Source organism: Triturus cristatus, chromosome 5_2 (assembly GCF_964204655.1).
Source record: "Triturus cristatus chromosome 5_2, aTriCri1.1, whole genome shotgun sequence".
NCBI classification, from domain to species: domain Eukaryota; kingdom Metazoa; phylum Chordata; class Amphibia; order Caudata; family Salamandridae; genus Triturus; species Triturus cristatus.
The window spans coordinates 707,555,593-707,583,510 of record NC_140588.1 but is presented as its reverse complement, the minus strand read 5'-3'; the positions used below and the strand labels follow the sequence as shown (position 1 = coordinate 707,583,510).

Sequence of the window (27,918 nt, the reverse complement as noted above, 5' to 3'; positions counted from 1 at the left end):
AAAGTCTGCGTTACCTACCCTTCACTATCTGCAAAGGGAGAGAGAGTATTTCTACTCTTCCCCGTTTGTAGGCAGTGAATATCTCAAAAAGAACAATCAAATAAGCAATACTAGTATTTTCAATCAATCAATCAATCGTTTCAATTTGTCGTGTTACACGACCTTACCCGGACCGCATGGACAGTTTCTCGTCTTCCGTCTCCAGCGCCCGATCGTCCTCTACTCTCCGTATTTGCCGTGGCACTCCTGATGGTTCCCAGTCAGGACCGTAGATCACTCGAGAGAGGTCTGCTCGGAACCAGTGAAGTTCGGATGATCGGCTGCCAGACGAGGGTCTATCGGGTAGGAGCTCTTCCCGATCGTTGCAGTCGTTCACTCTGTCGTCGGGACCTCTCTCTTTGGATCCACGTGTCGCTGATGGGCCCCACGCTTGGGACGCCAATTGTTAAATGGTAGCGGCAGTTCAGTCGATAACCTTTCAAGTATTGCCTGGCGGTAATCGCCTCTTATACCATTCGATGATTAACCAACAAAAGAGGCACGCGCCGGAGACTGGAAGGCAGGAAACAAAGTTTTATTCCGTCGGAGCAGAACACATCAGATCGGACAGCAAGGTATCGTCTCGAGGTGCTCTAACCTCATCTCTGAGGCCTGGCCTTTTATACACAGGTTTATTGCTTTATTACATGTGATACATTCTTGTTGAGACTTTGATGTACGGAAAGACATCCTTGGAATCCCCACTTCAAGCTTGTTCCCACACATATCTACAGTAGAAGTCCCCACCCCACCCATCGTAGGAGATGGCTATCACACAGCTGGACATTCCGTCAATTCCTGGGGGTGTGTGCGGCTGGTCGGGTCTCAGGGGGTGGGGTGTGGATCGACTGTAATCCCTTTGATGTGGGGTGTCTCCCTTACAGTAGGGGCAATAAACTGCATCCGCAGGGCTAGGTGATGACCTGGGATCGGCTCGGACAATCGGGCGCAGAGGAAGGGGGTTATCAAAAGGATGTATGACCATGTATGGGATGAAAGGAGGTGTTGATCAGGCGCGGGATGCGGTTCCATGGCAGGGTCACGCAGAAGGAGAGGGTTTATGGCCCATGTGTGAGAGAGCGGGGGTGGCCGGCGCGCGGGGGGGGGGTGTTCGCAGTGCCAGAGGGACGCGCTGGCGATCGGCAATGAGCGGGGAGAGGGGCCATGGTGTCTAAAATGGCCGCCGTGTGTTTCTGCGTGCGGCGCTGGAGAGAGACAAGATGGCGCAGATAATGTTCAGTTACGAACTAAATTTCCACAAATATGAATCAATGTGTGTTAACAACTACTCAAATGTTGTACTAATATATGGGGAATCGAAAAGCATGTTGTCTTTTTTGGGGCATTTCACAATGATAACACTAAAAGTAACTTAAGTATTTTTCAAAGGTTTAAAATATTGAATGGGTTCAGCACTGACGTTGCTTATTAATGTATCATGCCCTATGTATTCACTTCTGCTGTAGAAGAAATTAAGAAATCATTTTTAGGGGATTTGTAAATGTTTTCTACAGCATTAGTAAATACATAGGGCTTGATACATTTCTAATCCACTTTAATACAGATCAAAACATTTTTCCATTTGACTCCAAAATATATTACGTTATTCCCAGTTTTTTTCCTATTGTAAAAACATTGCAAAAATATATGCTGGTTTTCACTTTAGTTACAAATTGGTACAACATCACAGTAAATATTTCTTACACTGATCCATATACATTTTCTGATTCAAATGTTAAAATACGAATCACAATATGCACCAGATCAGACCTTGATGTATTCCTACAATTTCATAATGAGGCAAGAAATGTGCCTGTTTTTGAGTTTTCAAGGTGGGATACCCCAATATATATATATTCCATCTGCAAAGGTCTTGTTGAGTATCCTATTTCTGTTCATCATAGATTTAGCATCTGGACATAACAAAGGACATTTAAAATACATTTTTTAAATATGTGTTACTCTGTCACTAATGTGTACTCATTTGTCTGTTTTTTCAAAAAATGTATGCCAAACAATTTCTTTTAAAAGAAAAAACAGACAGGCTTACATGCACATTTGTGAAGGAGTCTTTTTGGTTCTAAACATATTTGTGATATGATTTTAATAAAAATGTAGGCATTTATTCTAATGCTTCTAGTCATTTTGGCTTACAAGCTATTTTATTGTTTGTTTACAATACCAAATCACCAATGTGATATTTGGAACATCCACTGTATCATAAGTGCATTTTATGCAATGTCACCAGTAATAGGGCCATCGTAACATCCTTCACAATTGTGACGGAGCATCACACCTGACACAATGATAACCGTGACCTGTTTGTTACAACTGCCCCTTATAATGTCCCTTATAAGAGAAGTGGAGAGGTATGGCACAGCGACCAGTGTGGCTAACTCTGGAGTGAGGGGTTCATGGTTTGATCGCTGGCGGCAGCTCAACTCAGCATCATGTGACTCTGGGCAATAGTTCACATAATCTCCCTGACGGCCCCCAGTGCCTTGAAACCCTTAATGGGTGATATGTTTGCTCTTTACAAATAGGAATTAATTCTTATAACACATAACAATCTCAGGTATATTTGTTGTTTAGGCAGGCATCTGTCTGCTCAAAACAGTCTTTTGCTACTGACCAGAAATATAGTGGAATAATTTTCCACAAAATCATATACAAAACACATCGTCATACACCTTGGGCAAAAATTACACATCCAAGAACTCTAATTGTACATTGGACAGGAGTCAACCTTTATGTTGATGCCATAATTCCTTTGCTGTAAAAGAAAAGCGCTATGTAACATGAAAAACTACAAAAAGAACTTACCCACTTGTTTCTGCTGTTTGGCTCTCAACTGCCCATCAAGCTGGAGATAGGCCACCGCAAGTATGCAGGCCATTAGGGGGTTCAGGGTGATTTTAATAAAAATGTAGGCATTTATTCTAATGCTTCTAGTCATTTTGGCTTACATGCTATTTTATTGTTTGTTTACAATACCAAATCACCAATGTGGCATTTGGAACATCCACTGTATCATAAGTGCATTTTATGCAATGTCACCAGTAATAGGGCCATCGTAACATCCTTCACAATTGTGACGGAGCATCACACCTGACACAATGATAACCGTGACCTGTTTGTTACAACTGCACCTTATAATGTCCCTTATAAGAGAAGTGGAGAGGTATGGCACAGCGACCAGTGTGGCTAACTCTGGAGTGAGGGGTTCATGGTTTGATCGCTGGCGGCAGCTCAACTCAGCATCATGTGACTATCAGAAGAAGTATCTCATCTGATTATGTTAGGAAACAAAAGGCTATATAGGGAAAATTGTATCCTTGCCTTGGGCCGAGATTGTGATCAGGCAACCATTGTTTGTGTTCTACAGATAGCTATATCGCCATATGGATGACACATTTGTATTATGCACGTGAGAGGCGTTTCATCAGTGCCATCAATAGTATTCTCACGAAGTGCTCAGTGTCAGCAAGGTTGGTGTTTCTGTAAAATCAGTCCAACTGTCACGAATGCATGATGTGTGTCAAACGCTAAGAGAAGGCAAATTTTGGAAAAGGGAATGCGTACATGCAAGAATCACACTAATTAATACCGGGCTTAACTCGGGCACATGAAAATCACACTAATCCAAGCCACCGACATCATCTAGGCCAGGTGTCTACAACATTTTCTGTATTAAGATTAATTAAGACCTACTTCTGATCAACTCATCGAGAGCTACTGAAGGCTAAACAACTTGTGCATTGTTACCAGGCACCCCTACGCCCATGTCCATAGAGCCAGATACTATGTTTTGAACAACATACTAAGACTAAGAGCAATATGTAAGGGCTGCTATATGTGTCAATGAGAGCGTGCGATCATTGGAGGATGTCTGAACATATGTGCGTATGAATGGGACATATTTGTCTGGGGGACTGAGAGCCTGGGTCATATGTACTTGCAGCACAGGACATACCTTTCGCCATGTGTGACACGTTACATGAATAACACAAACATACCATTTTATTTGGTTAAATGGGACAAATTTAAAGTGCAGAAAAATATTCTGCCTAAAACTTCATAACATGGAACATTTCTTTGGACTTCAAATTTCTCTCTTTTTACAAAATAGCTGCATTTTTCCTGTCATACTTCTGGCACAATGTCTACTGGCCACTGGGAGTAAGGGATCTTCTGTTTGTAAATGCAACACTTTGAATTAGAAGGAAATTGAAATGAAGAGTTAACTTTCCCACTAAGGTAAGTTTCCATTTTCAATTTCTCCCACTTCAAAGCATTCAGAAACATCATTTTGTTCACAGCTCCAATATTGAGCTGACCCGGTCTTTTATTTCAGCGCTTCAGTAATTCACCTCTGTGACCCACCCCCATGCTGGGGCAAGATTCTGACTGTGCACTGCTCATTATCAGGCCCTTCTACCTGCAGCCTGATGACAATAATGATAAATGAACACAGCCTTCACTTAACCTTTGAAGGTAAATATGACCTTCTGCTATTTTAAAAATTAACTCAAGGCTGTGAGCTACTCTGGATGACTGGGTGGGGACACCTGATCTAGGCTGACAGATTTGTGGGATAATACAAATAGCAAATATACATTTTATTTGGTATTAAAAAAATAAATATATATATATATGTAATAATTTGTATTAAAAATATGATGTGTTTTCTAAATTAAAATGATGTTAATTTTGTAGAATTCACATGAAATCATCAAATTAACATACCTATATCTACATATCTATACACACCAAATAAAATACCAAATAAAATATAGTGCCTAAGCACACAACACATACTAAGTTGTGGTGGTCTGTAATTATAATGTGTTGAAAAATAAACCATCATAGTTCTAGGTAATTTAGAAAAAAATAAACTTCACTTTCATCACTACACTTCATACAGGAACTAAAAGGGACAGTCCAGTGTATGTTTTTTTAAAAGAAATAACAGTCTGAAAAACATATTAATTTTCAACATGTACCTGTTCCTCTGGAGAGCCATACAGCTGGCTGTACAGGGACAGGACCTCCATAGGCGGCAAATCCAGCTCCTCTGGTGAAAAGACTGAGGGCCTGTCACCTGTTTTCCCGGACATCATACCTCTCAGAGACAAGGAACAGCAGCAAATGTTGAGGAGATGCTGTTGGCTGCAGTGTTAGGAGGCAAGTGAGCTTCTTTTGAAATGCCACACACATGTACACGACATACGCCGGGACATTTGACAAGGTTGTCTGCTCTCGCCCCTCCTTTATCAGCTGAATGGAACCCTTCGTACAAAATGTGAGAGATTACCCGGGGATCAAAGGGGTCCCCTTTGGCGGGGAGGAACATCGCATTAGTCTATATGCAGATTATGTATAGGTTATGCCAGACAACCCCAGTGAGAGCCTACCCCACTTCCTATAGGAGCTGGGGGAGTTCGGCGAGGCGCCGGGATTTCGCATGAACCTTCACGAGTCACAAGACCTCAATATTTTTGTCCCGCCCACTACACTGGCTGCTTTAAAACAGACCTATCCAATACACAGGGCAACGGCCTCCATCCTATACCTGGGAGTACAACTTGCCTCAACCCCCGGAGAAAACGAACAATCTCAATTACCGGCAACTGACTAATCGAATACGGGCTGAGCTGGATCATTGGTGGCACTACCTGCTATCTATGCTAGGCAGCGTTGCAGCCCTGAAGATGGCTACCCTTCCTAAGATACTCTTTCTATTTAGGGCATTGCCTCTGGCCCCTCCAACGGGCACAATCCCTGCCTTACAGGCTGCACTACACCACTTTATATGGGCTGGAAAACGCCCGAATGAGTAGGGAATGAAGCTGGCTCCCACAGGTGGAGGGTGGACTTGAGGTGCCATGCCTGCCTCCTTATTTTCAGGTGATTCAGCTTTGTTACCTGGTTGAGTGGTCTAGAGCAGAGTCAGAAACACCATGACATTTTATGGGTAGGGCCTTAGCCAGGACCTCATTAGGGAAAGTTCAGTTTCTTCAGCATGCACATCGGGCGCCTAGCCTTTCTATTTCCTCAGTCACGATCTCTCTGCTGAAGGTGTGGGACTCATGCACCTTGAAAGGGAAGTTAACCAGCTTTCCCTCTCCTCTGACACCGGTGGTTGACAACCCCGCCTTTGCGCCCGGAGTTGGGTCGGCCTTTTGAGTTTGACATGGAGCGATCTGCAGGGCACCTCTTTGATCAGGATGACCCAATCCTTTTGACAATCTTCAGAGGGACTATTCCATCCCTGAGGATGAATGGTTCAGCTATCTACTGATCAGACACTGGCTGCTACATCTGGTGGTCAGAAAGGGCGCTTAGATGCCATACGAAAAATGGCTCCTGGGCAAAAAATCAGACAAAAACCTCATTACAGAACTGTATGTCCTGCTTTGGCCTGTACAGACCAAGGACAAATCCCCTGCTCAGCGGCATTGGGAGGCGGAACTGGGATGACAGCACTCTCACAAGGAGTGCACAGCGTCTTCTATAGAGCAAGACACTTTGCCTATAGTACATCTAGCACTGAAACGGCAGTGAAAATCGTCACTTATTGGTATATGACCCCCGCCAGGCTACATAGGAGAAACCCGACCCACGTAGGTGGCGCCAGATCAGCATAGCTTTAGGGGCCACTCACAAGACTATTCTATCGCTTTGGTGAACCACCAACACACCTAGGATGGCTTCAGTACCTTTGGTTCGTTCTGGGAATGGAGAAGCTCACCCTTACTCTCTGAGCCCAGGGTGACACATACAGAACTCTCTGGTGACCCTTTATAGCTTTGCTGTCCCAAGAATTCAGGGAGCTGACTTGCCCCGGCTACTTACTGTTATTACGACTCACAAACACGACCCCCGTTGAGGAAGCGGAGGGTACTCATTGAGTGATACTGTATTGAGACTCTCAGTTCTGCATAGTCACATGGCTACTGGTACTCGGGAAGGAAGAGGTGTTGGGTGAGTGGGAATTTTTGTTTGAAAAGTTACGCTCTTTATTGGCGCTTATAGGGGGGGGATGATCCTCCACTAATAGGGAGTTTTTTACTGTGTTGAGCAGAAGTTGTGAAGATAAAAACAGATTTAAACCTTAAATGTATTATACACACATTTGAAAAAAAAATAAACATATAAACAAGTCAGTTTTTAAATAATGTTGTGTATAAATATGTTAAAACATGTATTATTATTGAAAACTAGATACAATGTGTGTTTCAATTTAACATATTTCATCAAACACTTACAACATTTTGAATATTTTAAATGCAGACATATGAACCCAGGGAAAGTGAGGGGATGACAGACTCAAGTGTTCAGAACATTTCCATAACTTGCCACCATGGAAGAATGGGATATTACCAAAAAATCAGATAGAATAGGCAAACAATTTGTGATTTATGTCATCAGCTGGAGCCAGATCTTCTGCTTCACAATAGGAATACCACAGCAATAACACCAATGGTTTTAATCTTGCCAGTACTCCATGTTGTGGCTACAGGATCATTCCAATACACAGTGGCAGTATCTGGTGGAATGTCACAACCAACTGTCAGTGGTGTGCTACAAGAAGTTCTTTCTTCACTGATGAGACACATCAACAGCTTCATCCATTTTCCAAGCAACAAGGATTTTGCGATTGTGAAGGGACTGTCCCTAGTGGTGGCGGACCCTACAGGAACATTGCCACCTGCATTCCACCCACAGAGCTATCTCCACCCTCCCTCTCCCCCCCAGTTGGCCAAACCCACACCCCTAAAAGGGTGGGGGTCTCCTTTGCCACAGGCACCTCGCCCCCTGCTCCTGTCACCCCGACTGCGTTGATTGAGGAGGCTATTGACCTCTTACGCAGCATCTCTATAGGCCAAACTGCACTACTGCATGGTATCCAGGGCCTTATTTGCCAAATGCAACAAATGGTAGCATACCTGAAAGCCATTCACAGTTCTATGTCTGGCCTGCAGAGATAATTTGCAGCAGTAACCTCCACACTGACATAGACTTTTTTCTCGTTTGAAGACCAGATCTACCTACAGTGCCATGGGACATCTATGAGGAGTACTTTTGCCCCAAGCATAGCTTGCCTCTATGTACGGTAGTTTGAGGAAGAAAACATCTGGGCCAACAACCCTTACATTGACGGTATCCACGTATGGCGGCGTTATATTGATGATGTTCATGGAGATGAAAAAAACATCAACACCCTTCCTCACATAGCTCAATGGTAGACATCCGTACTTAAGATTTACTATGAGGACCAACAGACATACTGCCTCCTTCCTTGATGTCCCCATCACAGCACAAAATGGCAGACTGCCAGAGAGATCCTGCCCGTGGGATAATTTTTATGAATAAGAAAGAATTGTTCTGATGTACGAGACTTTAAAAAACAAGCTCAGACCCTCACAAAAAAACTCATGGGTAGAGAATATCCCCAAGAGAGGCCCTGTTAGAAACCAGTACTGAACAGGACACGGAGGCTTGGATTTTTGTCAGCACTTACCATTCTTCATCCAATACTGTTAAAAAGATTGTCTTTTGGCCATGCTTGCCCGCAGGCCCACGCTTGCCCTCATGCCCACGAGGCCCAGCAGTCTTTGCCGCCGGAGACGCACGCAGCATCAGAGAGCGCCGGGAGGCGCTATAAAAAGCAGTGCGGGTTCCCGCAACGCGGGACCCGCTTTCTTTTGCTCTGTTTGGCCACGCTTGCCCTCAGGCCCATGCTTGCCCTCAGGCCCACGCTTGCCCTTAGGACCACAAAGCCCAGCAGTCTTCGCCGCCGGAGCCGCGCGCAGCATCGGAGAGCACCTGGAGGTGCTATAAAAAACAGCACTGGCTGCCGCAGCGCGGGACGCGTGCAGGCACGCCTGGGCCAAGCCCGGGCCAAGGGCGAAACCGTCTGCGCCCATCAGCCACTGAAAGAGGCCGGGCTGGGCCCCCTCTCTTCGATTCGTTCTCCGAGTAAATTGCGAAACATAAGGTTACTGCTTCCGGACACGTAACACAGAAGTTTCACCCCCTGTATATGTGAGTCACAAGGAAGACACATACTTTTTACCTGAACTGAGACTGAGACCGGGTGAATAAGATGGGGAAAAGAAAGACAACAGCAAGTCCCACTTTGAAACCTTTGAGTAAGCCTAAAAATGCAAATATGACTTTGCTTAATTATCCTACTGGGGCTGTAGGTGTTCTCGAAAAACAGATTTCATCAGTAGAAGAAACATTAAATGTGGACTCATTGGTGACCTTATCTAATGACAAAGTAATTTCACTAGTTGATAGGGGGGTAGATGAAAATTATAGTTTGGGTAATACAAATGCGAAGCAAGTGAAAAATGGTTGTATCCAGATTGTTTCAGATGACATTTCCACTAGTGATCTGGATATCGATTCTCTACCTCCCTCTAAAAAACCTTGTAACCCATTAAGACCAGAGAGTCCTGATTTTTCCCTGAGTGAAACGCACACGATCCCACCTAAAGCCAGAATACCTAAGATTAACGATAAAACCCAGTCTAAAATAGGCGCAGAAAATACTTCTTGTTTAAAAAATAAATGTAAGGTATCCTCTATTGAGTTCGAGAATACGGCTAGCTTAGTAAAAGATCTAACTGAGTTTGTTAAACAGTCTATTAGCACCCTGACAATTCGGTTGGATAAAATTGGAGCAGGTGTTAAGAAAGTTCTTGAAAACCTGAGTTTGGCCTCACAAAAGGGGAGTATATATATTATGGGTGACTAGCAAAAAAGCGATAAGAATGTCAGGAAATCATCTGGGCGACAGACAGGCATGTGATTTAACATCAAGATCACGTGTGACACACAATTATCCTTCAGTAAGCCTAAGCAGCTCACAGACTTTAAATTTGCCCCCAGCCGCCGCACCGTTTACCGTAATTTTAGCCAATGTTCCAGTCCCCCCTCCTGGGGAAAATGAAACATGGATTTCACTGAGGAATAAAGCCATATATTATTTAGGGAGTAGAACAGGATTGACCAGTGCAATGTTTGGTGATTTCAAAATGGTGAGGATGATCAGTTGGGTTGGAATTAGTGGGAATGTTTTTAAGGTGACTGTGTCGTCCTCTCATTTGGAACACCATCCATGGTAAGGGAAATCTTATTAAGAGCCCGAGAAGCAACCATCACCTACACTAGTATTAGGCCAACTCTGAATCTGCTTTCTGCAGACTTCTAAAAACCTGTTTTTTGGCCTTCCCTAGCACCTGTAACTCTCGGTATTCTGCTTCCACCTCCTGTCTTCCGCATTGAGCGCCGGGACACCTCCGTTGGAGGTAGCCGCGCACTCTACACGCTTCAAAATAAATAAAAAATAGTATTAATGTTCTCCCTTTGTTTTGTTTTTTACCAGCCCAAGCATTCTGTATGGCAAAATAGAAATCATCCATCCATACAGTCCATTGATTATCCATTTTATAATCTTGAGGTGTTTAATAGATTTGGGCCTCTTCAATCACTGGACGAGAATGATTGACTACTTACCAGACAAGATCAGAGTGCAATCACTAAGGGTAACGATATCCAGACTGTCTGTGAAGCCGGTTTGACTAAACAAAATAGTGCCCTGAAAATTGAGCCGAGGGAAATGAACTGATATGGTGAAGAGGATCTTGGGTCAGCCCTAACAATTAGTGATGTATTAGAATTGGGCGAGACAAGAGCTCCTAGCCGAAATATGCAACCTGGGTCTGAACAAACTTGCCCGATTGATTCTGCCTCTGGATCAATATCCCCCAAAACTGTTAGAGTTCTTTTTTGGAACATAGCCGGTCTCCGAAAAGTGAATAATATAGCTTGGAAGGATTTTATTGACAAATTCGACATTTTGTGTTTACAAGAGACATGGGTTTGATATGAAGTGCATATAAATAGTTTTAAGACAACCTTCTGAAGCTAAACAACACAAAATGGGATAATAAGCAGCAAGAAAAAAAAAACAGAAGAAAGCACTAAGATTATTGAAACCTGTTCCCTGTAGCAATGCAGCTGCCTAATTCACTTTATCGGGCCGGATCATAAGAGCAAGGGGAACTATCAATATTATATGCTTTATATTATTGCGCTCACTACTTATGTCCAGAAACTTCCTCTAAATACTTTTTGGTCTGGATTTCTGAAACTAAACTACGTGTGGTCCCTTTATATACAATTTTCAGCCTGGCCAGATTCTGAAGGTAGACCTCGGCTCCAAGTTTCTGAAACGGGTCAAAGAGCTGCCTGAGTCTCCACCTGCGTTCGACTGTGGCATGCGCAAAATCAGGTCTAGTGAAAAAGGTTATTCCGTCATAGGACCGCTTATTTGTAGGTCTGGCCAAATCATAGAGAGTTTGACGGAGTAGAAAGTTACCAAAAAACAAAAGCATGGCACGAGGATGTTGTTGTGTTGTCTCTAAGTTATCATCTTTATATGTGGGTTTTGTAGTTTTAGCGCACGTTGGTGCATTATTACCTTTGACATGATTCAATAACTAGAAGACTATTGGTTTACTTAGTCTCTGGCAACTGCTTCCAGTTGAGGACATAATACATGCTAGTATCTGTATTCTGAATGTGATATGGATAAATAAACAAGATTTGTTGTTTTGTTTACAGCTTGGATATTCACCAAGCATATTGAACAAGTATTTGTTCCGGTGTTGAAAACCTGGAATCTTTTTTATATATAGTAAATTCTCTGGTTCATGATATATGCCTGACCAGACTTTTGTAAGTCCGATTCTTTTAACAAGTCTTTCTTCACATCATAATTTTTTACTTTGGGTGTGATGTTTCCTTTAATTCTGTTTGCTAATTCACGGTTGACTTTCAATTTCTTTGTATGCACTGGTTTTATTCTTTCTGGTTGACCATTCCTTGGTCAATTTTTATGGTTGGTACACGGGTGTATCTTTCATCTTTCTTCTCTTTTACATTGATTTTCAGACGTATACCAACTTATTATGTTTATCCAGGGTCAAATATAATTCTTCTTCTTCCGTCCTGAAGATGGTCTAATGGACTCATGCCAACAAGACCGAAATGTCGACAAGCTCTTCTATTTTCTTTAATGATTTAATTTGGATGGAACTGTTTTCTGTTCTGTTAGATTCTTTTCCTCCTATATGATTTCTGAAATAGATGTCATCACAAATGACTTCAAGGTCACAATGTCTATGTATAGTGTGTTTACCTCTGTCATTGTGTTTTTGTTATTATAATCTATACCCTCTGTTCTTTTATTGTCATTCAATGCATATAAATTGAGAAATTTACACCTGTATTCTCAAATTGTTCTCGATGTATTAAGTTACATTTAAATGAGGAAATTGATGTTTCTGATTTGTCTAAGGTTAGTTACCATTTGGAACTCAACCATAGAGTAATTTGTATAAATAGTCTGACTAAGTATTATAAACAAAATCCCTTGTAGGTACAGTTACCTTTTGAATTATTTTAATTCCCAAGCCCTCAAGGGTAGATTGGGTTTCCCACTGTTGTTTTGATTATTACCTAATAATTGCAGCACACGTATTTTATGCAAGAATAACATTGGTTCAATAAATATGATTGAAAACATCCCACTGTGTATTCTCTGTATATTTCTCTGAGAACAAGTGAGCATGAGTGACTGAGCGAAAGATTCTGTACTATTTCCATGATTCCTGAGGAATGAGAGTTGTCATGTTCATTGGTTGCCAGAAACTGTTTGCTCCTTTGAAGTTAAGGGTGCTTGCAGTGGTACTGTGAGCTAGCTGCTCTATAGGCCAACATATCCTGCTGGGGTGTCCGGAACCAGGCTAAATACCAAGCCCTTAGTTTATGTTGTCCAAACAATGCGCAGATTCTACAGATTAGTAGGAACTACACAACAGTAGAGCTTGCCCCCTGTTCAAAAGGTCTCAGGAAAAGCAAAGACTTCAAGTTCCTCTGCTACCAGCACTGGGAACTGTGTATTGTGCTGCAACAGAAGAAAAAGTAACTCGACACAGTCAATGAAACCGCTGCCGGCACCGTGTCCTGATGGCACTGCAGAGGGCGCCGCTGCACTTCACACCGCAATCCTGGTCTCACCGATGACAATGCCCAACGCCACCAACGAGTCGCTGTTTGCATCATGACCTGTGGGCACAGGACTTTGCACCGCCTTGCTTCACACCAATGCCTTGATATCCCCGATGCCACCGCTCCACGCCGACATCGATGCCGCTGCTGCACTGTGGTTTGAGGGCACCGCCCGTAAGTTAGACGACGCACTGCCCTGTCCCAAAACGCAGCCTTGGCCTATCGACTCCGGTTCATCAACCGACGACAGCGCTTCAGCAATAACGACACCGCTGCTTGCACCATGACCTGCTAGCACTGCAACAAGCACCCTCCCACTTTGCACTGCAGCCCTGGTCCCCCCGACACCGCTGGACACCATCATAGGGCCCCTGCCTGCACCGCGACCAGAGGGCACCACACACCGCACTGCTGTACTTCACACCACAGCCCCAACGCCTGCCGACGCCAGTGCTCCTGACGTCAACCGCACGGAGTTCGATCTACAACCTGTGTGACTTCAATGGCCCGACGACTCCGGCACCAACCTTCGGAACCGACACCTGCCGACGCCGACTCTTCGAGGCTCATTGCGAGGCCACTGATGACTAGCATTTCTAAAGGTACTGTTTTGCGGGTCTTCCTTACATCGTAGCAGGCCCACGACTTCACGGTCAGCCAGAACTGTTTGGATTTGTTTGTATTACTGCTGGTTATTTAAAAATGCTTTACGCACTGCCTCTGTGATAAGCCTGACTTCTCAAACCAAGCTACCAAGTAGGTGAGTAGGGGTTATTTTAGGAGTGTATCCCCCTTATCCTGACTAGAAGGAAGGGTCCCTACATGGACAAGGGTGCAAACCATTGCCAAATAGAGACCCCCATTTCTAACACTCCTAAATTAGGAGGTGTTTGAATATCAACTTACTTCATTGTGATTTTCTAGTACTATTCAACAAAAATAAGGTTGGGTTACAAAGACTAATTGACAAATTGCAAGATTATACAATGCAAAATAATCTGGAGATCAAAGACCAAAGATCAAGACCAAAATGGTAATATTTGATGTAAAATCAATAAGTCAAGACAGTACATAGGTGGCAAAACCATAACCAAGGAACTGGAGTATGAATACCTCGTTATCCTATTATAGTCAAGAGTCACCTACAAAAGGAGTCGCCCTTTTGTTAATTTTTTTAAAGAGAATAAAGCTGCTCTGGGGGCCCAGCGTGGATCCTCGGCTCAAGTTAAGGGGCCCAAAACTGCTCTTAACAATCAACTATGGGAGCGAAACAATACTGGGCAGAGACTCTTCACTATTGGACAAACTGCTCACTAAAATTGATAAAACATTTGGGTTAACCCGTACAGCCACCCCAGCCCAGGTGCAGCTTGAAAAAGTTGAACAACAAGTGCCAAAAGTCCTTGTCCTGGCTAGAAGAAAAAAATCAAACTCCTGGATGGTAATAAATTCCTAGGGTGATCAAAAACGCCAGGCTTACCTAGCGAGCACTTTTTCATTTTAAGAACATCTTTATGTCACTGAGGTTCGGGGACGTTTCAACATTGGAAAACATTACTAAGTGGCTGAGAAAGAGTGAGGGAAAAATGTGTTGGCTTTGCAGGCGTCAAAGTGAATCAGTAATACACATTTTCTGCATTTTCCCTGCACTACTAAGGCAAAGAAAGGTCGTTCTGTGCAGCCAAATCAACAGTCCAAGAATCTGGTCACACAGACAAAGAGTCTGTTTTAAATCTCTCTGTATTGTGTACAGAGCAGTACATGATTTGGGCCCAGTTCCACTGCAGGATAAGTTTACCTGGTATAATCCCAACAGGCAGCTTCGCTCCTCTAATGCAAATCTGTTAATGATTACCAGATTTAAGAGATCCAGGATGGGGGGCAGAGCTTTTGGTGTGGCTGCCGCACGCCTATGGAACGAGTTGCCCCAGAATATTAGACAGGTCAATTCCCTGACCTGCTTTAGGAAGAGTCTGAAAACCTGGCTGTTCCCAAGGGTTGAACATTAGGCCTTCCCACTCATAATCTAGTATGCTCCTGTGGTGGCTATCTTCAAGTCGAAGCACCAGGATACCCGTAGGGTGACAGTTCGCGCTATATAAGTTCTCAATACATACAAACATACATACAGACTTGTTGTTATTGGGGTCTTGAATCCTAAGAACAGTGCACTGAACATCCAGTTTGTCCTAAAAAAAAAAAAAAACAAATACTGGTGCACCATACCCGGCCCTCCACTATCATCAGGCTACGAGAAAGACTGTTGGTGCACACACTCTTAATAGCCGATACTGACATGAGCTTCAGTGGTGAAGGAGGGCTAGGCAGCATTTAGTTAAACATATCATGACTCACCCTACCCGTTTGGCTGCTTGTGATCCTGATGGGATGGGTTTAGACCCGCTAATCCACTGTGTGCCTTACGTTGCCTAGATCTCCCCTTTACTATGGTCTTAAGCTGATTGGATGTGTTGCATTGCTCTTATATTCTCTTACACCTATGCTTTATGTAGGAAACTCAAAACCTGGCTTTTTTAAACCCTGCCATTCTCAGCAGTTTGCTTCTTTGTTTCTGGTACCTTATTGTAGCGCTGGAAATCCTTGGTTGGGTACCCATGCACTGTACAAATTCGAATAATAATACTATTCATGAAGTTACTGCGCAGGGCACTGGAGCAACACTTTGACTCGCTCAGTTAGGAGTCTGCTCTGCACGTTTGCAGTGTTTACTTACTTTTAGAAAATTAGTAGTGTTTTTTAATCAGATTAATTGATATTAATTGTAACCGTTGGATCTTTGTACTTACTTCCATATGAATTGTTATTACATGTAATAGTTTTATTTAATCAATCATGATCAATAAATCATTACTCTCAGATGAATTGATCTGAAGAGAAAATGTAAGATTTGTGTCAAAGAAGGCTCCCAGACTTTAATACTCCGTGGGTTTCTAGCCTTGTCATTTTTTTTACTTATTGCAGCAGTGTGGACTTTTTCAGCACTCAGGTTAGGTTCAATAAACGAATCATGTTACATCAAGCCATTATACAGTAACAGTTTTTTTTCTGCGGGCATTTTTACATAGGATTGTACATTTTCTTTCAGAAATCACAAAGTTTACCACAAACCGAAGTGCTTGGTTGAGGATACTTAGTGGGCATAAATACCTGAAAAAAATGCGAATTTCATAAAAGATTTTAGGTTGTGTTAATGTAAAGTGAGAATATGTACACAAAGGTGAATCAAAGTAAAGTACTCTGAAGTGAAAAAACACATCCTTAGTTTGGAGTTACAACTTTCGCAGTATTTAAAAAGTTGCTGACAAGTTTTGAAAACTAATGCACAAGTGCAGAGATAGGTTTAGATATATACAAAATAGAAACAGTTGTTGTAAATACTTTATTTCAGTCAAATGATCATAAACGTGCAAACTAAAAGAAGTGGTAGTACATTTGAAGATTACAAACACTAAAATACACATATATAGTATCACATTTAGTGGATCCATATAGGTACTTTGTCACACGACTTCCTCCATCTCAGCAAAGCATTAACAACAAAAACCTCTGAAAAAATTCCTAAGATGGGCTAGAAAGGGTCCTCCATGTTGAAAGCTAGCCTTTATTCAGTTCATCCAAATCGTCGAAGCACACATAGATAACAGTCAATTGTTTAAAAGCGCTTTTTCAATTTCCAATAAAATATTAATAAAAAAGAAATAAAAAAGCTATCATAAAAACCATTACAGATAAAATCCCTATGTTTCTTCTTCTGGTAGAAAGTGCATTGTGCAAATAGATAATGTGATATAAGGAGCAGTCGTGTCTCCTGGAGGGAGTGCTGCGGGGCAGTGGGCACGCTGCATCGCCATTTGGAGTTGCATCTTGTGCAATGTTATTCATTTTATTTATTTATTTATGTACTTACCTCGGTTCGGACGTACGCCGTAGTTTACTACCCCCCCACCATGCCCCTTCCCCGCCCCGCCCTACCGCCCCACAGCACTCCCTCCAAGAGCCGCTACTGATAAGGAGAGAGAGAATTTCACTCAGTTAGTTACTAATTGAGCCTCGGTAATGCAGCCAAGTTCATCTGTTTCCATTTTGATGTGTTGACGTGTTTACCTAGGGGGAGAGCAGGGCAACCAACCATCAACATTTTGTAAACAAAATGAATTTAAATAAAAAGTGCAAAAGTCTATGCAAAAATAAAACCAGTATGATAAACACAAATTTGGAGTAGGTAATCATACATAGGAGTTGCAAGCATACAAGTGAAGTAACATAAAGTACTGACTTAAGTTAGCCTAACTACTGATGCCATATTACCACTGAGTTATATATTACCATTCAAAGGCCTGTTTCCAGACTGAATTTCTGTTTTTCTCTCCCGCATCAGATGCTATAACTTTTCAGAAGTCTTCTGTTAGTTAGAGAATAGGCATTTGTTACGTATTAGACAACTGATAGTGAGGTTCTCACCAGGAGGAGAGCAGATAGCAGGAAGCATGACTCATGGGAAGAACTGTCTGAAACGCAAGATGTAAACGAAGCATCTTTTCAAGGACTTGTTTATATGGGGTAGTATAAAGACGTGAGAAACTATGAAGTTTACCTGCTTCCAGAGGTTTGTTGAAATCCGATTGGATGCTGAGAACGGGGAATGTGTCAAATGTTTCAACTAATACTTTAGCAAATTTATATTAGCTTGTGCTCCAATAGTAGGTTGGCACTGCAGCTTCCAGCAACGACAACGCTTTGAACTCTATTATTGAGATCTGTAGGGTTACCTCTCTTCAGGAGATATTCCCTTTTTAGCCCTTTTTCCTTTCAAAAGATGCCTTCTGATTTATGACAGAGAACACTTTCCAATTTGAAAATTATTTTGCTTAAAACAAAAGCTTTATGCATCTTAATCTATCATCAGAACTCTTTATTGGGTTTCTGTACTGACATCTTTACTCCATCTTAAAATGCAATTCTGGTCCTTAATTTAGACTACGGAAATTCCTTTATGCAACACCTTGCTTTATTATCTCTATATTACTTGTAATCTTCAGTAATTTGGTATTTGACCTTGTATTAAAATTCCACCTAATGGATTATTGAATTTGTAATAATGATGACTAAAGATTAATACTTACTCAATAAAACAAATTAAACTTACTAGAATTGTTAATAAAAACCCTTTAACTCACACCAACTCTCTTCATTGACTATTATAAATGATAAATGGTTTTTTTTAAAAAAGTTTTATAATCATCATCCTTTGATCAATTCACTATTACAAATAGTTATAAAAATTAAATGAATAAACCCAACATGAGATATATTAACATATGATACATCATCCCAACATAATTCCATGATCATATATAATTAATAATAGAACCTAAATGCAATTCATCCATTCGTAAGAGGAGCAAAATAAGCATTCATGAAAATCAGCGATCCCCCAAATTCATTAAATTTGATACCGCGTTCCCTTCCAACCCACCCTTCAGCGACATAATACTTGAAAACATGCTATTCTACTAATTATGACTATCTGCCACTAGATTCTATCCAGCCTACATTTCCATTCTATTACTGGAGCCCATATACGCTTCCCTAGCTGTCTAGCTTTCCATCCTTTTTTTTCATATAATCCTTTTTCTAGGCTATGTATAGCTAGCAACCTCGACAGCCATTGTTGAAAAGTGCTGATGCTATACAGATCCTAATGATAGCCGTTGCCATAAAGAGAAATTCATGATGAGCTACAAAGGCCCCATCCCTAGCCACCCCCAAAAGCACTAGTTCATTAGTGAGGCTTATTTGAATGCCCAAGGTCTGTCCCATAAAAATCTCGATTGCAGTTTTCAAGGGGGTCAACATTGGACATGAGGCAAACATGTGAATTGTGTCAGCTTCTATACTTTGACAGCGCGGGCAGCAAAAACCGCTTGTCCCCCCCCCAGCGTGCTATTCTTGCTGGTATAAAATATAGTTCAAAAATAGTTTTATAATGTTGGGTCTGAAGGTTCGCCACCTTTAGGACCGTACCCCCCAATTTGAACGAGATTTCAAATTCATTCCCTTCCATATTCAATTTTGCCCGCCATTTTTCAGAAACTTTATCCAGATCATCGTTCTTATACTGGTTCAATTCCCCGTAGAGCTGTGTTATTGAGCACCCCTCTAGATCTTGCAATCGTTCCATAACTGCATCTTTTCCAAATGCCTTGTTCCCTCCTTGCTTCTTTGCCAAGGCCGACCTAATCTGCAAGTATTAAAAAAATTCTCTGCGCTCTAGATTATAGAGATTTTGTGCTCTTTCAAAGGAAATTATGCCTTCAGAATCAGTGATATCTCCAATTATTTTGACTCCGAGCGCATCCCACTGTCTCATTACTTAATCATGAAAAACCTCTGGTAGGGCAGGATTTTTAAATAAAGGGGTATAATAATTCATTCTCCCAGCTTCTTCCGAATTGAAGTCCAAACCATTGTAGCTGCCCCTAGCGTCTTAAACTTTACTTTTTTGTAATAACTTGCCTCGCTGAATCTTAAAAGCCAGTTGCGTGCTTCACCACTTAATAGTAGCTCGTAAACATCTGGTATAGCCTCTCTGCTCCTCCATTGATCTATGATCGTACCACCCAGCAACCCACGCATGTACTGAAGAACCGAGGCCCAGTAATATGCCCTTAGGTCGGGTACTGCCCAGCCCCCTCTATCCCTAGGAAGGGACATATATTTTATTGCCCTTCTTGTTTTCCCGTGAGACCAGATAAAGCGTTTGACTACTCCCTCCATTTCTTTAAACCAGTTGTTGCCAAACTTCAGGGGGATAGTCTTGAACAGATATAGAACTTTTGGGAGAAACAACATTTTAATAATGTTGCAGCGCCCTACTATTGTCAGATGTAAATTATTCATTCTGTCAAGATCTTTTTTGGATTTTTGGATTACCGGGCCTAGATTTGTTTCCACTATTTTAGTTAAGTCTGATGTTATGATTACACCTAGATACGTGGCAGAATCTGTCACTCTTGAATCTATCATGTCTACCTTGTTGTTAATCACAATTTGCGTCTTGCCCCGATTTAATTTATAGCCAGAGATTGCCCCATAACAATCCGCTTCATATTCTATTTCATCCAGAGCTGAAGAGGGGTCTGCTGAAGTAATTGCCAGGTCGTCTGCATAGCCTAGAATCTTTGTTTCAAACCCATTCAATTTTATCGGTAAAATACTTCTGTTTAGCTCTAGTCTTCTAATGAAGGGATCGATATAAAACGCAAAGAGAAGCGGAGAACAAGGACACCCTTGTCGGGTTCCTTGTCGGATGTTTATTAGGTCACTCTGTTCTCCCATAACTCGGAGTCTAATCTTAGGATTCCTGTACAACGCCTGTAGAGCCCTTATACACCCTATACCAATGTTTAATTTCTCCAATACTGACCAAAGAAAACCCCACGAGACCCTATCGAACGCCTTATCTGCATCCAGCAGTAGGAGAGCCATAGGGTCTCGTGAGGCTGCCGTACCATCGAATAAAGTGCATACTCTCCTAATATGGTCTGCCGTTCCCCTCCCTGGGATTAATCCATGTTGTCTAGGCGAGATCACTTTCCCTATTATTGAGCTGAGGCGATTTTCTAAGATCTTGGAGTAAATCTTCGTATCACTATTCATAAGGCTGATTGGTCTATACGACCCTGGATCAGTTGGTGGCTTACCTTTCTTCAGGAAAACCACCATAGTGGCTTCCTCCCAAGACTGTGGAGGTGTTTGTCCTCTTTGGGTTTGGATCATTATATTGCACAAGTCTTCCCTCAAATATGGGAAGAATTTTTTATAAAATTCCAGGGGAATAAGATCTGGCCCAACAGCCTTACCAGCAGGTAAATCATTAATCGCTCGTTAAATGGGTTTTATTGTTATGAAGGTTTAATGTAAATGATTGCTTCTTTTAAATTCTTGTTGTAGACTAACAAAAGCCCATACGACCAAGGGCAAGGGTTATTCAATGATTACACCCGAAGACTGAGCTGTAAGGATCCCAGTGCTATCAAGTGATAGCAGGAGGATGATTCATGTCACAAGAGAGAAAAAGGAGCTGAAATGAATTGTCCAAGTTTAGAATTGCCCATGTCACTTAAATCCAAAGCCCAAACATAAAGACAGATGGAGTTCAAAGTTCTGAAGGCGGTTGTAGTGGTGGAGGTGTGAGTATCAATAGGGTTGTGCATCATATTTGTCTATGTTGAACTTATGTTATTATGTTGAAGTTATGTGTCTTGTGTTCTGGAAAAATGTATGGTTTTGTTGTGCTCATGCACTTAATGTTGAGCAGTTGAAGGTTTTATCGGACTCAGAGTAGCCCAAGATCCCACGTAAGATAGAGAAATAATAAATTGTGGTAATACTTGTCTGCTAAGGTTTAGTGATGCTGGTTCATGAGGTTCCATTGACTGCACAGATAGCGACTATAATAAATTGTTAGATCATACTAATAGTGATTGGTGTTTGTGGAACCGATTTCGCAAATCGTAAACTATATGTCAAGACAATTTCCCGCTGGCCGAGATTTAACTCTCTGTGTGCATATGAGGAAGTCGGAAGGTGTTATTTCAGATTTTTCTTGTATGAATTAACTACTTTGAATTCTTGTGTGAAGCAGGCAAGAGTTATTTGTTTATTGTGCTTACTTAAAGTTGTAGAATTTAGTGTACAAGAAAATTGTAAAGGAACTTGAACAGCTGCAAGGAGTGAGAATTACGTTAGAGTGTGCAGGGCTGGGTTAGGTCAATTGGTCCGAACTGCCGCGCTGGGATTGGCTGACGAATCATTAGGTGCTGTACTGTGATAGGCTCATGAAGAAGTATTGTGTTGGGATTGGAAGCGAATATTGATTTGCCTATAACTGTAACTTCAACAAGAACATAGAAATTCATTGAATTGATATTTGTTAATTTATTGTTGAATTTCTGTAATCATGAAATGTTTTAAAGAGCTTACAGATTTAGTGAGAGGTGATGTGCAAGTCTCTGTCCGTTTTGGTGAGGAGGCTCCATCAGAAGGTATGCCAAGTTACTATATGGAGGCAAATGTAGGGCTTCATACATGTTTGTGGCTTTGTCAATGGCACAAGATCACTGAAAAAGAAGGAGCATTAAGATTTCCACAAAATTGTACCTTTGATTTCAAGATTATTGAAAATTTAAGGGGAAGCTGCTCTATTAAATGAAGCCATCTTCTAGACCCCCACAGTATGAAGCATTAAATGCTTGGAGCAAGCAGCTCATACCAAAGAGAAAGAAAAGTATCAGAATAGAGTAAAGAGAACAGCGTTTAATTACCCTGATGCTAGCTGGGATGAAGAACAACAGAGACAGAGGAAATGTGTGGTTGAGGGAGCTAGAATGTACCCAGCAATAACAACATACAAGCCTAAATGAATTGGAAGCAGGGAAATGAAGATAAGGAGTCCGCAAGGAAAACAGATACAGATAGTGATTCTGGGGATAACATATTAGATGTTTTGTTGTCCTCAAGTCTATCACCATATGTGACTCCAACATCAGATTCAGAAAGTACTCCAACCACTAGTGGTACAGTGGCTACAGCTCCTGTTGGCCCAAACGTATGTCAAAATGGGGGACTACCTCCAACACTTTCGGTTGGAGCTGCAACTGCTGAAAAAGCAGCCACTGCTGAATTGCTCCAGGTGTTACAGCTTCTATTGTGACTGTTCCTGCACCAATGTTCACAAGTTGTATCAGTTCAGACATTAGCAATTCCTGTTGCAGCTGCACCAATCAATATTGCTCCGAATCCTGTTATTCTAGGAGCTGTAGGGGGAGTAGCTGTGACAGGGTTTTATCCCAACATCGTAAAAATCACAATTGTTGCCTGTATCCCACCACAGAATGTTTAATCATATAGAGAAGGAAAGAGGATTGTATTTACAACCCCATCCGCGCAGAAAGAGACAAGATCATTTGATGATGGAATCTTTCTCCCATGGTTTAAGGAAACTCCTGAAAATAAAGGAACAGGAGATACAGAGAGAGTATCTATTAGTCAAGAAAGGGTGAGACCCCCACATGTACCAGAATTGAAGGTGGTATTGGAAGAGTCTATTAGGGGATGTGTACATATTTCACATTTGAATCAAAATCAGGAGAATACGCTGGTATGCCTGAGTAAGGAAATCACAAGACTCACAGCTGCCACACATGATAAATTGACAGAATTGGCAGGTAAATACGAAGTAGACCTCATCAAGAGTATTCCTTTACAGAAAAGCTTTAGGGCACAGTTAGATTTTGAAGCAGTTGTGACCATGCGATCCTTGGGAATGGGATTGCACATTGCTGAATTGCTAAAGTGCATTCAGAAATTTAGTGATTTTCACAGATTAGAGAGCAAGTGGACAAAGAAACAAGGAAAGGACAAGAAACAATCTGATAATACAGAGGTTAATGGTAAGGCACCACCAGTACTTGCAGATGAAGATGAGGCTCTAAATTTTCTTGTGAGGGAGATACCAGGTGGGGGGTATGTTCATGTGCCGTGGAGCAGAAGTGACCTTGCGACATTCACGAACAATTAAGAGAGAATCCTGCATAGTGTTATACACAAGTGTTAGACGACGCATCTTTTGGCGTGATTTCCCCTGTCTTTTTGCTTCTGACCTCCTGTTTTTGACTGTGTGCTGTGTTTAATTTCTGCTGGTCTTATGACTCTGGGCACTTTACCACTGCTGACCAGTGCTAAAGTGCAAGTGCTCCCTGTGTAAAATGTAATGGTAATTGGTATCTCCATGATTGGCATATTAGATTTACTTGTAAGTCCCTAGTACAGTGCACTGTGTGTGGCCAGGGCATGTAAATCAAATGCTACAAGTGGGCCCACAGCTTGATTGTGCTACCCACAAGAGTAGCCTTGTAAACATGTCTCAGACCTGCCACTGTAGTGTCTGTGTGCGCAGTTTTAAACTGCCATTTTGCCCTGGCAAATGCACCCACTTAGCAGGCCCAAACCTTCACTTTTAGTACATGTAGCCCCATAGGCAAAGTGCAGTGTATTTAAAAGGTAGGAAATGTACTGCTGTGTTTTACATGTCCTGGTAGTGAAATACTGCTAATTTCAGTTTTCACTACAGTAAGGTCTATCTCTCCTATTGGTTAGCATTGGAGCTGCCATGTTACCCCTTACAAGTGTATTTTCCAATTGAAAGCTGAGAGAAAATTGGAGTTTGGGGTCTCTGGACTCACAATTTAAAAATAAACCTTTTAGTAAAGTTGGTTTTTAAATTACAGGTCTGAAAATACCACTTTTAGAAAGTTGACATTTTTCTTACTTTCACCATTCTGAGCCTCGACCTGTATTCTGAATACAAGTCTGGGTTAGGATAACAATTGGGCTGTTTGTGGATTCACTCTAGATGGTCACACAAAGGAAGCTGAGGTGTGCCCTGCATATTCTGATGGCCCATCACCAGAATAATGGGTCTTCTTGAGCCAAAGGGGTGGGAGGAATTGACACTGACACCTGAATAGGGCTAGGCCTGTCCTCTCACAAAGCCGTCTCCACCTCATAGGGCAGAGGTCTTCAAACTTTTGGGTGCCGAGACCCCCCTGTCAACATTTTCAGTCGTAAGCACCCCCTCCTGACAAACATTTCTAAACCTGTAGGCAGGGCTTCTGGAATTACGAGGCAGGTGAGGACCAAATTACACGACAGGCTTGACTAAATTGTGTGGGAAGAAAATTTAAATAATGTTATGTGATGCCGCGTTATTTTGGGATAGAATTGCTTCATTATTTTGACATTTTTTTTGCACACAGTAACACTGAGGAAAGATTTCACCCCATCAGTACCAATTTATAACTAAAATACAGCAATTAACATCAGAAAGATGTCTAGTCAACCTGTGTGATGGGCCTTCCACTCTGCAGGAATACGTGCTGCCACATTAGAAGCTCACCTGGCCCTGGCCGGGAGCAGCAGGGGTCCATTAAAACCCTGGCGGTCTTGTGCAGAGTTAAGCAATTTATCCATGTCGCTTTCCTCTCACCCCTCCCTTCCATCCCTCTCTCCTCTCCTCTCCTCTCCTCTCCTCTCCTCTCCTCTCCTCTCCTCTCCTCTCCCAATCCTGATCCCTCTCTCAGTTTGCAGGCCATTTTCTTTCACCCCTTTTTACAACTTCTGAACTCTCCCCATTCAACTTCCCACTTCACCCTTAATCACCTCTTGCCAGTCTGTCTTTTCACTGCCCTCATCTCTAACAGTTTCTCACATTTATCTCATGGCCTCTCTGGCCCCGTCACCTCCCGTGCCCATCTGCACTTCTCATTCACCTAATTTTCTGTTATTTCTGATATGTATATGTGTTGATCATCTTCTTTGCTTAATTTTACTCGCAAGAAAGTGTCACTCATAGTCGTTGAAATCTCACTCATAATTACACTGAAATTATGAAAATGTCACACATGGCAATCTGAAACCTTGGCAGCTATGCCCCCAGCAGCCCCCGTTTTCCAGCCTCCAGGGGCCCCATCTGCGCTGTAGCGCACACGGACAGCACTACACTCTCTTGCCGGTGTTAGTTGCACCAGTGAGTTGCCTCATAATAGTCCTACTTTATAAATTGTACATTTACTGCTGTAGTATGGGAATGCATTTCATGAAAAGGAATATAAAGTAGGGTTTCCAAAAGAAAAATGCCAGCCATGTGTTTAAAGAGCCGGGAAAGACCTCGTCTTGGCACTAAATAGGGTTATAAATAAAAAAGTATGTCATTATTTGTAATGTGACTTTTCTGTCTTTGTTCCCTTTAATTATCAGTCATGGATCAGGCAGCCCCAGAAGACAATTAAAGTGCATTCTATTTATATTTGCTGTTGGAGGTATGCACAGATAAGTGCTGAAAAAACGGCTTTAGGTGACTGCTTATTTTTGTTGGTGGGGCAAAGTGGTAGGTGGTGGGCTGGGCCGCTGGGGGGGCCCCCTCATTGTGCTTTGCAGGGGGGGCCCTCAAGTTTTGTTACGCCACTGGGCCGAGCACTGGGGCGCCGGTGCCAAATCAAAATCAGCTTGCTTACCACTAACCGCTCAGATGAGCCATAGCATAACAGCAACAAAAAAAAAGTTTCCACAGTTGAGAGCATACAATTGTTTTCCTTTGAGCCCGTTTCCCTCGAAATCAAGGACCCTCGCATGATGTAGGAGATGTACAGCAGTGGGTGTTGCAGTGATACACCTAGGAAGCCGTGGGCATCGACCTGCCCATTCATTTTTTCACACACACACTAAGTGCAACAGCCCTGTGTGGACAGTGAAAACGGGGCTTTCCTATCTTTCACTGCCACCTCTACTCCCAACCTCGTCCCCCTTTTGGTGGCATCCTTGATCTGGCAGTGTCGATTTTGGACAGCAAGGCTTCAGTCAGCCCCTCGGATGAGTATGGGATAACATTTGTTGTTATATGCAATACAAATCACAATCATTCCCCGCAGCTACCAAGAGCCCTGTAATGATGGAGATGCCTGCTTTAACTGAGTAAACTGAAAACGTCAGATCGCAGAGTGTAGTATTCACGGCATGGAGTATTGACCGCTCCACCGCCGCAGCAAGCACTCTGGTAGTGGTTACCTGTCGCGCCTTACTCCAGTTCTTCTCGGTCGTATTTGACTTACGGCAGATTTGAATGTGACGTCATCCAGCTAAACGGAGCGAGTTGCACCTAGTGCAGACCAAAATAATAATAATCTTAAAATACACATACGGAATCTGATGAATGCACTGCTTCCTCCCATGTGTAAATGCGACCAGACGGTTGCGCTCGCCTGCCTGCTTCACAGTACTGCGGGGACAGCCTCCGGAACCAGTTTACAAAACGTATGTAAACATGCAAATGGTCTTTAACGACCTGTGAAAAACTCAGGCGTGCTGGGCTGTGCTGGAGATAAGACTGCAGACACAGCCCAGAGCCCACAGCAGCTCGAGCTGAGACACACTACGGGTGAGGAGGGGGGCTGAATCCTTTGTTGTCCGATGGGCCTGGGCAGAAGTGTGACCGGGAATGCACGACCCCCTTTCCATCACTTCACGGCCCCCCTGGGGGTCGCGCCCCACACTTTGAAGACCCCTGCCATAGGGTGATTGGATCCAGGGCAGGGAAAGGCAGGGTCTTGTGTGCTACAAAGACTGCCCTTTGAAGTTTGCCTACTCAAGACTAAAATAGGTATGAGTACTGGACCTGTGACCCCATATCTTCAGAAGACTTCTGGATTGAGGACATTCTGACAGGAAGAAGAGTTGGATAGCTGTCAGGAGAGACTGCCACTTTGCTATATACTTTGCTGTGTTGGCCTGCTGCTTTTCTGTTTCTGTCCTGGGAGAGAAAGGACTGGACTTTGCTTTCTACCTCCTACTTCCAAGTTTCTCCAAGGGCTCGTGTGTGCTTGCCTACTTTTAAAAGGTCTCAGGGCCATCAAATACGTCACCTGCATCTAGCTAACAGCACCTGGATGTCTCTGTTGTGAGCCTTGATTGCCAAGTAGTTCCGAATCAAGTTCATGGACCCTTGGAATCATATGGTTGGTGTTGTAACCCAAGAAAATCAACCCCGACGCTGCCAGCGATGCCGCTGTCTGTACTGGAGCCGAGGGCACTGCTCATGAACAGCACAACGCACCGCCCCAACTTACATCGCAACACCGACTTCTCAAATGACAGTTCTCTGCACAAATGCTGTGCCGCTGCCTGCACCGGAGCCGAGAGCACCGCTCATGAAGA

The 27,918-nt window shown here is 42.6% G+C and overlaps 1 long non-coding RNA gene across 2 annotated transcripts in view; it reads right to left on the bottom strand.

The window, feature by feature from the left end:
• The window catches only part of LOC146829156 (uncharacterized), a 94,300-nt gene that overhangs the window by 11,102 nt on the left and 55,280 nt on the right, over positions 1–27,918 (bottom strand). The window contains exon 3 of one of the 2 annotated variants that reach the window (XR_014961921.1): positions 17,143–17,250. The exons of the other annotated variant lie outside the window; for it this stretch is intronic. This is a non-coding gene — a long non-coding RNA (uncharacterized LOC146829156). Of the gene's footprint in view, positions 1–17,142; positions 17,251–27,918 lie in introns of those variants that run through there. 2 annotated transcript variants of the gene reach the window in all.